Genomic DNA, 15,337 nt, shown 5'->3' with positions numbered 1-15,337 from the left:
TGTCAAGATGAATGGATGAATAATTGCAACACTTGTGATGGAAGCCAACCATTGGAAAGTTGGAATGTTATAATGCAACCACTTGCAAATGAAAAGAGATTTGCAAACTCGATGTGTGTGTGTGTGGGGAGGGAGAGTTTTAAAAAAAAAGTGTGCGCGTGAAAGAGAGAGATTAAGCCGAATAGAAGGGGGCTACTTGGCAAGAAATGGTGTGGGACACTTTTTTAACAAAAATGTTAGTATAGCGCTGCTTGGAAGGCAGTGCTAACAAGATGAATATGAATACAATTCATTTGGCCTACCCCAAATTTGTATGGGATTTCTTCTAAAGAATTTCATGTGTTTTTGGTCCTAACATATAATATAGAGTATCACACCGATAGTCATAGTTGGTACCCCTCTTAGTGTGATTTGAAATATTGTTTGTCCATATGTGATCACTTGTTGAGCCATGAATTGAGGTTGGTTCTTTTATTATTTGTTTAAGTTGTTTTGAGAACATGTATTTTTGTAGTTGATTTTTTGATGATGATTCATTGTTGTATTGAATGTTGAAGTCACCTACAATGTACATCGTCGTGTCTTCACGGATTTTTTCTAGCATGTGGTCTATAATTTCTATTAGTGAACTTGTATTGGCACTAGGGTGTTTGTATGTGTTTATAACTACAATATTGTCTCATTTTGTTGGCTAGAATATTGTTAGTAGGCATTGAGAACCGTCATCGTATGTCTCTTCAATGCTTGTTACAGTGATACCTTTTTTGAAGTATGTCGTGATGTCGACACTTGTTGAAATGGAAATGTTGTCAAATGTTGGAAGGTGTATCTTCTCCGATGGATGAAGGTGCGTTTCTTTGAAGGCAAATGATTTTTGCATTCTACATGCTTGGACAAGTAATTAAATCTTTAGCATGAGGCTTTGCTAACCTTGTGTTTAGTTTTTATATGTTCAACGTTCTTTCATTTTGTATATGAAATTGTATTTGGCCCAGTTTCCATTTTGCTACGCTTCTCAGGCAATCAATTTCTTGCAGCACCATGGCATCTACTTTGATGTTTTTCTATTCTATTTTTGATAGCAAGTGTAGATTGGATGGGTCACGGATTGGGTCACGGATCCTTATCGTTTATGGGTCAAGTGTGAGCGAGTCCATAGAAATCCCTTGAGCTCGATGTATAGTTCTTGTTGCGGTGGTTTGTATGGGGAATTGTTTCCAACATACTGTGTTGAGATGATTTTTCTGACATATTGTCTTGAATGCAAGTACGTAGAGGGTACTATGTTGACTGCAAGGCATAGAGATGGGTGAGACTATGAATGCTTGGTGACACCACTATTGCCGACGCCCAATATGGGTATGGCATCTCTAGATTGAGCACCCGCCGGTTTATGGAGTTTTAGCATGGTGAGCTGGAGGCCTAGGGATCGAAGACAAGTCCCGCATGCCTGGGTCCATCAAGGTCCTAGTATCTTCTCCGCTCTCTAAGTTTCCACTTAATACAGAGGGTCCACAGTTGAGGTGGCACCGAATAAATAAGGTTGAAAAAAAGAGTTCTCCATGAGATGTCTGGTGGGTGTAAGTGCCTCACATAGCAAAGCCGGCTCTCAAAACAAAACAAAAGATGATTTTTCCTATTTGGAATTCTCTAGTAATTTATGAAATGGGTGTCCAATGTTCTTCTGTCTCACTTCTTGGAGAGACTTCGATTTTGTGATCATGTGTACATATCAGTTTTCTTTTCATTGAATTCTATCCATACAATACATGGTTTATTTTCCTTGTTCGAACCTCTAAATATTCCATCTGCTCCGTTAACAATCCCGTCCGATATGTCCAAGTTACCGGAGCATATTTCAATGATCATTCTTGGTTTTAATCTTAGCTCCTCATGTAGGCCAGTAGTGTTTTTTGGATCTGTGGGGATTCCTATTGTCTTATTGCAAGCTCTCTCTCGTATGTATTTGGCTATGAGAATCTGTGGTTGTTTGTTTGTAGTGTGAAATACATATTTGTTATGTATGCCCTTTGATGCGTTGGTGACAAGTGTAAAAGAGGTGTGGTATTGTGTGCTTGCTCTATGGTTGAAGCAAGTGTAGATTATTTGGTGCGCGCAGGTCTTCTTCCATTTAGTCTCTGATTCTAATCTGTTAAGCAACTAATGAATTCTTTGTTCGTTTGTCGCATTGGCTCTCGTAGCTCATAGTACCCAATGTAGTTCTGCCAAAATGATGAAATGATTGTGGATGACGTCACATTTTGTAAGAAGATCCAGGAGTCTTTTGTGGGGCTTGCTTGGTAGAGGTCGCTGCATAGAATTATATCTACTCCTCTGAATGGTTCTAGGTGATTATGTTTTATTTAGTGCATGTGCATATTGGGGGGACATGCTCACTCAACTTTATTTTATTCCTATTTATTTTGGACCATGGAGGCTATTTAACTTATGTTTGTCCATGGATTAATTAATTTATTTAGGTTAATAATTTATTTAAAGCTATATCTAAGAGGAGTGCACATTATTCAAGAGGTTTTAAGCTATGTCTAAGAGGAGTGCACATTATTCAAGAGGGTAGGACTCGAACCTGAAAGTTATCTTTCCCACATGTGAGACCTACCACTAAGCTATAAAGTGGAAGAGCATACCTAGTGCTAACTAAAATATTATAAATGGTCCCTCTTCCCCCTCCCCCTTTACTAAATGCCTTCTTCTTTAAAGCCCCCTTCAAATGGTCCCTCTTTCCCCTCCCCCTTTAGCACATGCCTTCTTCTTTAATACCCCCTTCTTAAGTGGTCCCTCTTAATTGAAACTCCTCCCTCCCCCCTTTATCCCTTATTTTAGTCATGCCCTTTCCCTCTTCCTTTTCACCCCTCCTCTCTTCTCCACACTAATTAATGGGAATTTTCCATTTTTCAATGTATGGGGGGACATATTGAAGCACAATTAATGTGTTTAGGCCAACAAGTGAAACCTCATCTAAGACTACGAGCTCGACGTCCTTATGTAGGATTGAAAGTTCTTGCAATTTTTTGGCTAAGAGGGTTGTGTATGTGGATGTCATTAGCAGTAAATGTAGAGCAGCATGGATTGTTGTACCACCTATTTGGTGAGCTTCTTTTCCAATATATGCCAGTAGTAGGACCCTTGGTGTGTCTATGTTCAATGCTTCACTATGGAAGTATGAGTGTAGAAGTGCTTGAATGATAAGCATCAGTGTGTAAGTCTTCCCTGTGCCAGTGTTCCTGTATAAGAATAAATGTATTGTGTTGTTTGATCTAATTCTTTTTTTTAGCCTTATGTCATCTACAATGAGTCTTTTATCTTTGTTAAGTTGTCTCAATTTGGTGTAGAACACAATGTTCGAGATAATATCTATCTTGCATCGGGGAGGTTTGTTAGTTTGCGCTTGTTTATAAATAATATTCCTGTCAATGGCGATGTCATATTTTTTTGCTCTAATTTGATGATGCAAACTGCCTGATATAGTTGATGATGTTGATTGTGAACTTCTTTCTATTATAGGACATGAAAGGATGTTGTTGAAGTTTGCTTGATTTTCTTTAATTACATTTTCATTTGCATTGTATTGGTCATGCCATGTAGGAATTTCATCTAATAGGATGTGTTCATTGCACACAAACGGCAGGTACAATAAGCATTGCTCTCTATGGCTTTTTGGGTCCTTTGCTTTGTTGTAGTTATTGAACCATATAATTCTTGCTCTTTTCCTTTCTTGTTCACCTTTTCCAGAACTTGTAAATTCGCTTGCAAATTTTGCGAGGCGAACATCTTGTAGCTCTGGTCTTCGTTTCAGGTACTTGCATATTATGTCATCAAAGAATATGTTTATTTCTATGGGGTCTATTTTCTCAAGTTCTCTTTGTCTTTCAAGAGTAATGTATGTTTGGGAGGTGTGCTTGTGTGAATGTAAAAAAATCCCTACTCGTACTGTTCAGTGGTAGTGATAGTGCTAGATAGACTGCTTGTTATGAACTTATATGTTGCGTGTTCCAGGTTGCGTTGCCAACCTTCCTTATCCATTATGTTATAAGAGCTCGCATATCGAAGCTTTGCTTCAGAGCTGATTGTACTGCCTCATTTGTTTCTTTATCTATTTTGGTGATATAGGATGTGCAGTATGACACAGCTCCATGTGGGTTCAACATGAATTGGATATTTTTTTTTGCTCCCCATAGTTTGGACACTGTTTGGTTGAAGTTGTTCATGCGCATAAGTCCTTGGGGTTCTTGCATAGGAAGATCATTGGTTGTTACAAAGTGCTTCAAAGGGCCAATACATATTATTCTTCAGTGTTTCCTAGAACTCATCTGACAAAAACTGCATCGTTGCTTGTTCAAAAAACCTAGAAATGTCTTTGTATCTTGTTTTGTTTTCTTTCGCATCAGCAAAACTTGCTAGAGGTGTCAAAATCATAGTTCTTCTCATGGGTGGTTGTGGGAAGTTAAACCTACATGACTCGCTTCTTTTGGTGCATGTTTTACGATGCTTGTGGTTCTGTATGTCACGCTGTGTTTCCTCCAAGTTCGTACTGTTAGTTGTTACGTAGTTATCAACGAATGCCTCGATCACATTACTCGATGATTGATCACAGACAGGAGTGTCATCAATCCATAACAATCCATGGTCATGTTGGCTACCTTTGTTCTAAAATACTGTAACAAAGAATTAGTCCTTTACATTGCCAAGTATATTCCGATCATGTCATAGCAATGTTTTCATGGCTTGAAATCTATGCATGTAGTATCGAGTTGTTGTGACCGGGTTTGAGCAAATCATGTCCCTTATAATTTGAGGCTTTGCCTTATGTACGGCAACAAATTGTCATTTAATTCATTTAAGTAGTGTAGTAAAGATCCCCACAACATCTCTATTGTAAAAAAGTTACAAAGAAGGTGAGAGGTCCTAACTGTCTTAGCATTGTAAATACATTTCTTTTTAGACATTGCTTATAATCTGCTGATGTGCAGAGTGATGTAAAATCATGATACCCAATTTTGATTGTAGAAATCTTTCAATGTTCGCGTCCTCGATAGCATTTGTCGCTTGCAAGTTGCTGCCTTTCAGTTGTCCTTCGCACAGTCGCACCCATGTGGATGATAGAACTTGTTTTACCAACACGTTCATTGTTTTGAAGAATAGGTTCTCTATATTCAAAGAAAACCTTTTGTCCTCTTGTGTTAGTTCTCATTTCAATATTTCTTGGTAGCTTATTTTACATGGTGTGTTATATGCACGAGGCTATCCATAAAACAATTCAGGGAAGGCTATTTCCTCACCATGTTTGTCCTTGAATAAACTTAGAGGTGGGTGGCTTCTGATGGAGCAACAATTAATGGCTTATCTTCAAAATCAACTACTTTTGTTGGCTACTATATATACCATACACCAAGAAGTTTGTTGACAATTCGTCTTCTATTGCAATATTGTTTCCAGTTTTGCTTGTGTTGATATGATCAATTTATGATTGTTGCATAGCGGATATATGTTCCATCCAAATTGGATTTATTTGGACATTGTTCTATTTATATAAAGATGTTTCAAGTAGTTCATGGGTGGCACACATTGTTAATATGGGACAAACTATCCCACTCATGTAGTTATGTTTATATTCTAACTTCCGTTTGATAGTAAGCATGACCATAGCATTGTCTGTCAATAGTCAAGACAATAAATGTTGGGCTCTATCAACATCTGCAAATACGTTAATGACATTGCCATGCAAACCATATGGCCCCTCATATGTCAATTCTCTTATTTGCGTGAATCGAATCCTTATTAAGATGAGGCGTTCCTCCACTTTGTTCAGTAAGGGTACATATTTGGTGGCTTTTGCCATCGTCATATTCTTCAAGAAAAATTGGGCTCTTTCCTTAACTTTATGTTCTGATAATAGATCGAGCAAAGCTCACAAGGGTTGAGTTTCAATTCACTAGGGATTAGAGCATGATCATATAAAAACAAACCCATCAATTTAGTTATCATTCGTAACTTTCTCTTAAGCATTAATGTGCCACAATATGAGCATGCAAATTTTGGCGTATAATTGATTGTGTTGACATATAGAGCTTGGGCTTGGGGATTTTTGTCATTACGTTTCCTTTTTCGTGTCTGATGTGTGTGTTGATGAAGACTATAATCATGTGAGGTACCGTTTGTTCTTGTCATGCAAGAATTGGATGTTGCTTCCATGAAAGGGATTGGAATAATTGGTGTCAACTCTTTCTTTGAAGCATTCGCTTTGAGCTTATATATTTTGTTACATATTTCTTGGATGGAGAGCTTTAATTTAGGTTGTTGCTCGTTGTAAAGTATAACCAACTTCTTCACAGAGAGGGCATGTCTTGTTATGATTAATTGGTGCAAATTATTTTCTTCCTCAATTGATCATGGCGTGTACTTGCACTTTTGCTTTGTGGGAAGCAAAGTGTTGATGATGGTTAAAGGTGATAACTTCGTTAGTAGAATGTTATGAATATTTGGCACATTCTTTTGTTGTACACCACAAATTTCCTTTATACTTCCTCCTCGATTTAAGAAAACAATAAAGGAGTCCATGAATATTTGATAACCTTTGCAAGCAATCAAAAAGGAATGCTCACGAGTTCAATGAATTCTGCATTAGAGCATTAACTTCATGTTCTTGCAGTATTTTCCTTTGCAACTCTTTGTTCAATGTGATCATCATCTGCCATGTAGTTCTTTCAGAATGCATTGAACCAAGAATGTCATTATATAGTACTTGAAGCAATGAATCATAGTCATGATTTGGATAAAACTCTTTCAAACATTTCAACACATCGGTGTTTAGTGGATGTCAATTGTTGAAATCAATGTTCCGTTGCAAGTTATAAGTTTTAAGTGTGTTGTCTATGTCCATTGTGCGATCAATCCAAGCACTTTACTATTCTAAAGTGGTTCAGCCCTTACAGAAGCTGAAGTAGCAGAACTCTTGCCACAATTGCAAATAAGAATCACTAGCTATACTTATGTGTCACTTAATTTGATGGTTGTATTCTTATGTGCATCAGTGGTTCACGAAAAAATCTATTGAAAACTTGAAGGTGATACAATTGGATGCAGAGATTTCAACTCTACATTTGTGTCATGTGTTATGGTTTCTTGTTAAAGCAGCTCAGCTCATGATGGCATATACATAGCACATGAAAACATTGGGGAGATCAGAATTCAATGTGCCTTGATATCAAAACGTGCATGGTATTTGGTTCAGTTTCATTACTAGTAGTCCAAATGAACTGATTTGATGCAAATTGTTTGTCAGTATGCTTAAATGCTAGCTGATATGACTGTGTATGCTGTTCAAACCAAAGTTGTAGGCATTGTAGATAGAAGAACACTCTCAGGTGCAAGAATAGACTGACATTAAGGCTTCATGTTGCAAAAGTTAATGCTGTCCAGCAACTATTCATGGCGTTTAGGAAGTGTTTGTGCTAGCTAACATTTGATTGGTTTGTAGCAGTCTTAGGTACTTCGAAGTGGAACAACCCTACAATCACTTCCACCTCCCTTCCCTGTTATACAATGCATTGATGCATTTTTGTTCGGTTGGACACCCATGTGATCTCCAAAAAGTATCAAATATATTGTTCCAGATTAAGTAATTTTAGACAAATACTTCGAAATTCACATAGTGTAACCCAAACATGATAAGGCATTAATACTATTTGGAGAACATAAGGAGGCAAGTCGCACATCTTTCTGTAGGTTTTTGAAAAATGGACAAAGGGATTCAACAATCTCTAAGAATACATAGCCAATCATTCATTTCAAAACAAAACTAGTAAAGTTACATAGTCCCCTTTCTCCTATAAAAAAGTATTACTCACATCTCAAGCGAGACCTTATACTTTGGACACTTCTATGATCTCCAAAAATCATAAAATATGTTTTTCAAGGTTAATTTTAAAGAGTAGGCTTAGAAATTCACAGAGCCTAACCCGAATGTGATAAGGCATAATTAATTACTTTTTCCAAAACGTAAGGAGGCAAGCCCAACGTCTTTCTTCACACTTTCGAAAAGTACAAAAAAGGATGCAAGAATCTCTAAGCACAGAGAATGAATGATTGATGTCAAAAGAAAGAAAACTAGTTCCATTACATAATGTAAAAACAGTGAATGAAGAAAAAAAAAGGAGTAGCATTGTGTAATGCCAACCCAAAACTGCAACATTCATATAATGTGAATCCAAAAGTAATAGTCTCTCAGGCCCAAATTGCAAGTGCAAATCTATCCTACAAAAGACACCTAACACAACTACACAACTCAAGACTAAATGTCTATGCCAACCTATCTATATTGACTGCTTAAACCATGTCATAAACTGAAAACTATTAATGGTAAACATCCTAAAGGTTTGGTATCCATCAAGAGATTGTGTGTAGCTACAACAGTCCATGCATGATAATGAATAAACCAACAATGAAGCCCAAGTAGATCATCTACATTTCTCCCGCAAACTTGTATGTCAACTTTTGAACCATCTCACATTAGAACCCGCCCCTTCAATGATGGTATGGGAGAAATCTGCTACACACTTGCACAACTGAAACAGAAAGGCTTGTAGATATTCCACCAAGGTGCATTCAGATTTGTAAATTGAAGAACACCAGTGACCTAGATGACATGAGAACAATATGTTGTAAGTACACGTTAATGACTTCAGTCAACAATGGTTCAATTCTTCAATACCTAGATGACATGAGAACAATATGTTGTAAGTACGCATTAATGAATTTAGTCAACAATGGTTCAATTCTTCAATTACCTTCTGTCCATATCTAAGCTCTGAGACTTGATGCTTGAAAGCACCTCATAGAGATTCATGCAAACTACCCTTAGGAATAGCCGCAAGAATTGTGAAGTCAAATACACCGAAGGAATGGTGACCATGCATAAAGGAAATATTCTTCGTGACATACATAACAAATCCATCATCAATAAATTCTTGTATTAGTCGGGACAATGTATTCCTTCGCTCAGCAACAAAAGAGAGATGCACAAAACCAAATGTGTTAAGAATGTCAACAATGATTTGGTCTCAAGAAGGCCCGTCCAAATAACTTTAACGACAATGGATGCGATGGTGTCCATCACAAAAGTAAAGGAACCACCTTCAAATTGGATTTGATTGGTTGCCCGTGGCACATAAAGATTGATTATCCTATCTGGATGAAAACATATTTCACCTTTAAAGGGCTCTGCTTTCTGAACACTTATTGTGGCATCAATACGTAAAGATATATTAGAAGTGCCCTCTTCGCCTGGTACTTTCTTGCTGATTGTAGGTCCTTCTATCATATAGAAGCCATCAACCTCAATCATATCTCTCAATTGCAACACATACGCATGAGGAACATGAAGCGTGATTGTCTGGCAGCAATTACTGTTAGTAAGGTCCACTCTCATGTATACTATGTATGATACATTGTTAGCTTTGAATGCACCATATTTACACAGAACTTTGCCATCAAATGTGAAGCGGTAACTTATGTGCTCGCATAAATTCTCAATTCGAAGCATAGGAACTACATTCGGATTTGAAGGCCTGAAGTTGCTCGGAACCAATGCTCTCAAATTCTCTAATATGTTAGCACAATCTCCATCATTCTTTCCCACATGACTTGTACTTGCTGGAAAAATACTTCTTATTCAGTATAGGCAAGAGACATTACTTCTAATATCATCAATTAAAATTCAAAAGCACACATTAAAAATAAATGTAAATAGCTCCCTTCCAAAAGGGACAGAATGCTCTCACAAATCATGGAATCCCACAATTGTCCACGTGACAACATGTAGTATAAAACTAGTGAAACAAAACTATGCAAGAAGAAGAGAATCCGTGGAATGCTGACACACAATTAGAGAGATCAAGGTAGAGAATAATGGAGTAAAACAAAGGATTTGTCTTCCTGCAGGGACTAAATCATGTCATAAATAAGGGAGGCCTAGAACTGTCTCTATCAAAACACGCACTACTAACCTAATCAAATCAAACCATGCAGAAAGAAAATCATGTGCACAATGCTGTGAGATACGAATAGATAACACGAGGAAAATAGAGAGAAAGCATGGAGAAACAAAGGAAAAGGTCCCATCAGAAGAACATCTAGTAAGCACTTCAACCACAACAAAGTGAACCAATGTTAGAATAATACTAGATTGACCTTGATTCTCTAGTCAAACTTCATGTTGGGTTCTCAAATGAAGCTTGACATATATAGCGCTCCAAAGATGGGGAGTCGAGACAAGCAACTATGAACTGGGCCAAATCTGACCAGTCCACCTAAAAAATGTATGTTGTTGGCTAGTAAAGCCCTAGTTACTTGATTGGCAGTTTGTAGATGACACCATTCTCACACCAAGGAGCACTATGTAGGACATACAGGGAGTAATGAACTGTCTTGAGGTTTTTTCAAAGCCTCTAAATCCAAAATTAATCATGCCAAGGCTAGGTACTCCACTCTCAAGGGGGAAGAACGAGGCTTTCTAAAGGCCCTAGGCTATCTCAGGATACCCAAAGGCTTTGTCTTCAAGCTGATGGGCATTCCAATGGGTTTTGACATCACAATGAAGCAAGAATGGGACTGGCTCATGGACAGACTCCAGAAGATTTTGGACAAATGGAGAGGGTTCTAGCCTAATCTTGTAGGAAAAAGATTAGTGCTTAATCATTGCATCTATCCTATTTCAATCTTTTATCTTTCTTGCTTGGTCCCCCTCAAAGACAAATTTGGATATATTCATGAGACTATGCAAATCTTTTTTTGGGGAGGGCACTCCAGAATCTCCAATGCTAGATGATCCTTCTACTTCTTGGGTAATCAAAGCCATCCGTAACCCCCAAAGTGACCTTTAGAGCTCCTAGGTGGAAGAAGGCCACTTTTTTTAAAAGTGATAGTAGAGCATTGCCTTGCAAGACAGTGCTAATAACATCCGAGTCCATGTTTTATCATAGCATTCATTTGAACTAGTATTATTCACACTTAGTCCACTTATCCATTTTGCTCTTCTTAGAGTGTGTATTGAATAAATTAGAGATCCTTCTTGCTTTGTCATCAATGATGCTCAATGTTTCACATTCACATAGATCTAGTCTATGAGAAAAATTTTGGGAAGACCTTTGTGTGGCATCCCCTATGTGCTATATGGCAAGCATGTTTGCATCATTTGGGAGGCTCTAATCTGTCATGTAATCACTTAACGGAGAAAAGATCTTGTGGACCGAGTCTCTTTAACTCTTCTAATGGAAAAGAAATGTGAGTCTAAATCTTGCTACTACTAGTTGTGTGTGCCAGATCAAGCTCCACAGACATATACCTTTCTCATTGAGGGCTTGAGATATAATAGAGTTAATCTATACAAGGGTTGCCCCTCCTTCAAAGGCACTATTCGTGAGTTGAACGCTTTTGGATAATGAATCGTCACTTGTCACCTTCTTTCACTTTTTCAAATGACATCTTTTAGAATTGCATTCCAATTCACCATCTCCAGTCTTCTTAATGTTTGGATATATACCTTAGATTCAAAAATTAATTCACACTCTACTGTGCCACTAGCCTCTTGTTGAGATAACCAAGCTCTTGTTCTCATCACAGTCACATTTCTCTTTAAAAGATTCTAATCCAGGCCAAGGGGGATTCACAAGGAACTCCTTATTGTATCACGTGTGTGTAAGGGAGGGTTTTTTTTTGAAGGTGTGGTTTAAGCTTCTAAGTTAGGATGTAATGGGATTTCTTTGTGGGTTGCGGGGGGGGGGCATTTAGGGAAGGGGCTCCAAGGGGTAGGGGTAGGGGAATGGGATGGGGGTTGGAGAGGGAGGAAAGGAGGAAGTCCTTTAAAGAAGTCTTTAAAATGGAATGTCTTTGTGATTGGATTACTTATTAATAACTTGCAACTTAAAATTATACTTAAATGCATTTAAATGTTCATTTTTCTATTTTATTGATGTGACTTAATCAATGGCAAAGCTTGTATTAGTTTGGCTTTTGTGGGAAACATCATAATAATTATCCAACCAAATATGTATCTCAAAAGGATTTTTAAATATTTTCTTGCATATTTAAACCAAGGTAGCATATGCATATATTATGAAAGCATACATATGTTGTATATAGTAAAAAAGGGTGATTAACTTTGCCTTCTACGCTATGGTCAAATTCCTTCTAGATTTGCCTAAAAAGGTCACTGAAATGGCCAAAGTTGTCAAATTTCTTTGGCTACTCATTAAAAAGTCTATATTTCTTCATAGAAAACATGAAATGCATCAATATTTTATAAGGCGAGGTAGGGGAAGCTCAAATATTAAATAAAAAATGCATGTTGTGGAGGGTTTTTTGTGTTTTTAAACACTCCATGCTGTCCTGATTAACTTTTCCTTTTGTGCCATGATCGAATTCCTTCTACATTTTTTAGATGGCAAACAACATTTTATTGACTTGTAATTTACATCAAAATACCCTAAGTTGAATTTAAAATAGTAAATGTGATATCAACAACCATTAATTTCATCGAACGTGATATAAGTTTTATGTGGAAGATGATATAAAAATAGTTGCAATATCAAAAACAACAAATAATTCAAATAGCCATGACTTTTGAACTAGGTTTACATACAAAAGATTTGCCATTTAGCCATAGATAGATGGGAAAGTTGAGAGATCTATCGTGTCCATTGCATTTTCTTAGAGGCAAGCATATGTGTATGACCCAATGTGTTGCAACCTAGTTGTGGTGCATTATTAAAATCCCCATAGAAAAAGGCATTTTACCTCCAAGGATGATTCACCATGTCCCACAAGAGCAAAGCTTTGCTATCATAGGATTGTGGAGCATAGATTGAGGCACGTCAAAAATTTCTCCATGCACAAGGCATTGCACAATTATCCAATGACCTGCCCAATCATTAAAAGTCATGACACACTGAAGATCTTGTTTCACCAAAAGTACTACTCTAGAGAATGAGTTTTCTCGTGCATAGAAAATGTCATATCGCGAGCCCTATGCAATTATCCAATGACTTGCCCTATCATTAAAAGTCATGACAGGCTGAAGATCTTGTTTCACTAGAAGTACTACTCCAAAGAAGGAGTTTTCTCCTAAATAGAAAATGACATATCCCGAGACTCTAGAAAACTCCAAGAGACACATGCCACTTGTAGACCTCCATGAAGCTTCGACTACAGTCCACCAATCATTGACCAGCTCTCTTGCATGGCTTTCCAACAAGCCAGCTTAGTGGACCAACCCAGTAGATCCACGTGGAGTAGGAAAGACACCCTAAAAGATCATTATTCTAACACCTCCCTTGATCTAAATAGGGAGTTAGCAAAAAATGGACATCATAGTCCCAGACATCGTAGTCTTGAACAAAACTAAGGCATCAGAGCCTAATAGACAACTTGTTATCCCCAGCATCATAGCTTAATACTAGCATCATAGCCAGAAGAACTCATCAACCATCCCAACACTGCTCCAATCTGAAAAACTCCTGAACTTAAAAGGCCCAGTCCTGTTCTGGCAAATTATCTGAAACAAAACCGGCTATCTCACTTTGTCAAGGAGATTCATCCACTGTGCAAGCATTTGTTTTTCCCTGCTTTACTTCCTCATCCTTCAGTTTCTTGTTGCAGAATCGCTCTACATGGCCAGGCTTCTCGCTACATTAGAGTGCTACAAAGCATGTTTTTAGGTATTTGCGAGGTACCTAGTCTCTTGGTTTGTTATATGCCAAGGGGCATGACTCATGCTTCCAGTGATTTAGATTGGTTTGAACATGTATCTCATTAATTTTGGACTGATGCACTCTCCAAAACAATATTTATAATTACATTTGAACACAAATTTGAAATAAATTAGAATCCTCAAAAAAATCAATTTTAAATAAAATTTGAAAGGAATTTTTAATGGATTTGAGTGAGGAATAGCATGACATTACATTAAAAGTAGAGTTAAATCAAAAGAAGTGCTAAAATCTCAGAGTATTTTGTAATGGTGTTAACAAACGGCTTTCAATAGTTACAAGAAGACTTCCCAAAGTTACATAAAGTATTTAAACTATTTAATCCAACAACTATGCTAGTATCTTGTCATTGTCAATATCTGGCATTATTCCAAAGGCTATCTTACCTTAGAATGTAGTGAGGGGTAGAAGAACTACAAGCAAAAGTGTCCTTGGGTAGTATGTATGCGTGGGATACTTGCACTCTAACATTAGGGGAATTTTAGACTCAAAAAGGGCCTATTGGACTAGTCGCTTAAGATTTGTGATTAGTAGCCCAACCAATGGGAAGGCTTGGGCATTAAAAGAATGGAGGATTCCATATTGGCCTCTCATTGGTGGAGAGACTTCCCTTGGTCCCCACTAGGCTCCCACTTGCCTCCTCTTTCCCCCACCACCTCCTAGGGCATTTACTCCCCCCCTTGACTTTTTCATGGTCCCCCTACCCTCCTCCCTCACTTTGTGGGACCCCAAAATCGAGAGTTTTTTTCCCTCCAAAAAATTAAAAATTTGCAAAAGTGTCCCCAACCCCCCAAACACCTCCCAAGAGCCCCCCCAAACTATCCCCATTGACTCCCGACCTTCCTCCTGGCCTCTTTCTCCTCTCAGCCTCCTCCTCCTCCTCTCAACCTCCTCTCAGCCTACTCCTCCTCCTCTCAACCTCCCCTCAACCTCCTCCTCTCAACCTCTTCCTCCTCTCAGCCTCCTCTCAACTTCCTCCGCTCAACCTCCACTTATCCTCCCCCTCTTAATATCCTTAGCCTCCTTTCAACATCCTCACAACCTCTTCTTGCTCTTCGCCTTGTCCTCTTAATCTCTTCCTCTTTTCTTTCTCCCATTCTTTCCATATTTATGAAGTGCTCGTCTTCCCCTAGACCAGATGTAAGACACATTTTAAAGGAGTACTTCATTTTGGGATTGCTCAAAAGGGGCTTGTATGGGAACAAGGGTAAGAGGACTATGTTATGGAGAGAGAGAGAGAGAGAGAGAGAGAGAGATATGGATTCCTATGCATTGTGTGTGTGTGTGTGTGTGTGTGTGAGAGAGAGAGAGAGAGAGAGAGAGAGAGAGAGAGAGAGAGAGAGATGGATTCCCATGTTGTGTGTGTGTGTGTGTGTGATTTCACTAATGTGTGTGTGTGTGTGTGTGTGTGTGAGAGAGAGAGAGAGAGAGAGAGAGAGAGAGAGAGAGAGAGAGAGAGAGAGAGAGAGAGATGGATTCCCATGTTGTGTGTGTGTGTGTGTGTGTGTGTGTGAGAGAGAGAGAGAGAGAGAGAGAGAGAGAGAGAGAGAGAG

The sequence above is a fragment of the Dipteris shenzhenensis genome, chromosome 8 (assembly GCF_047967505.1).
Source record: "Dipteris shenzhenensis isolate YYH24624 ecotype China chromosome 8, Dip_SZ_1.0, whole genome shotgun sequence".
In the NCBI taxonomy this organism is placed as follows: domain Eukaryota; kingdom Viridiplantae; phylum Streptophyta; class Polypodiopsida; order Gleicheniales; family Dipteridaceae; genus Dipteris; species Dipteris shenzhenensis.
Note: the sequence above shows the minus strand (reverse complement) of the source record.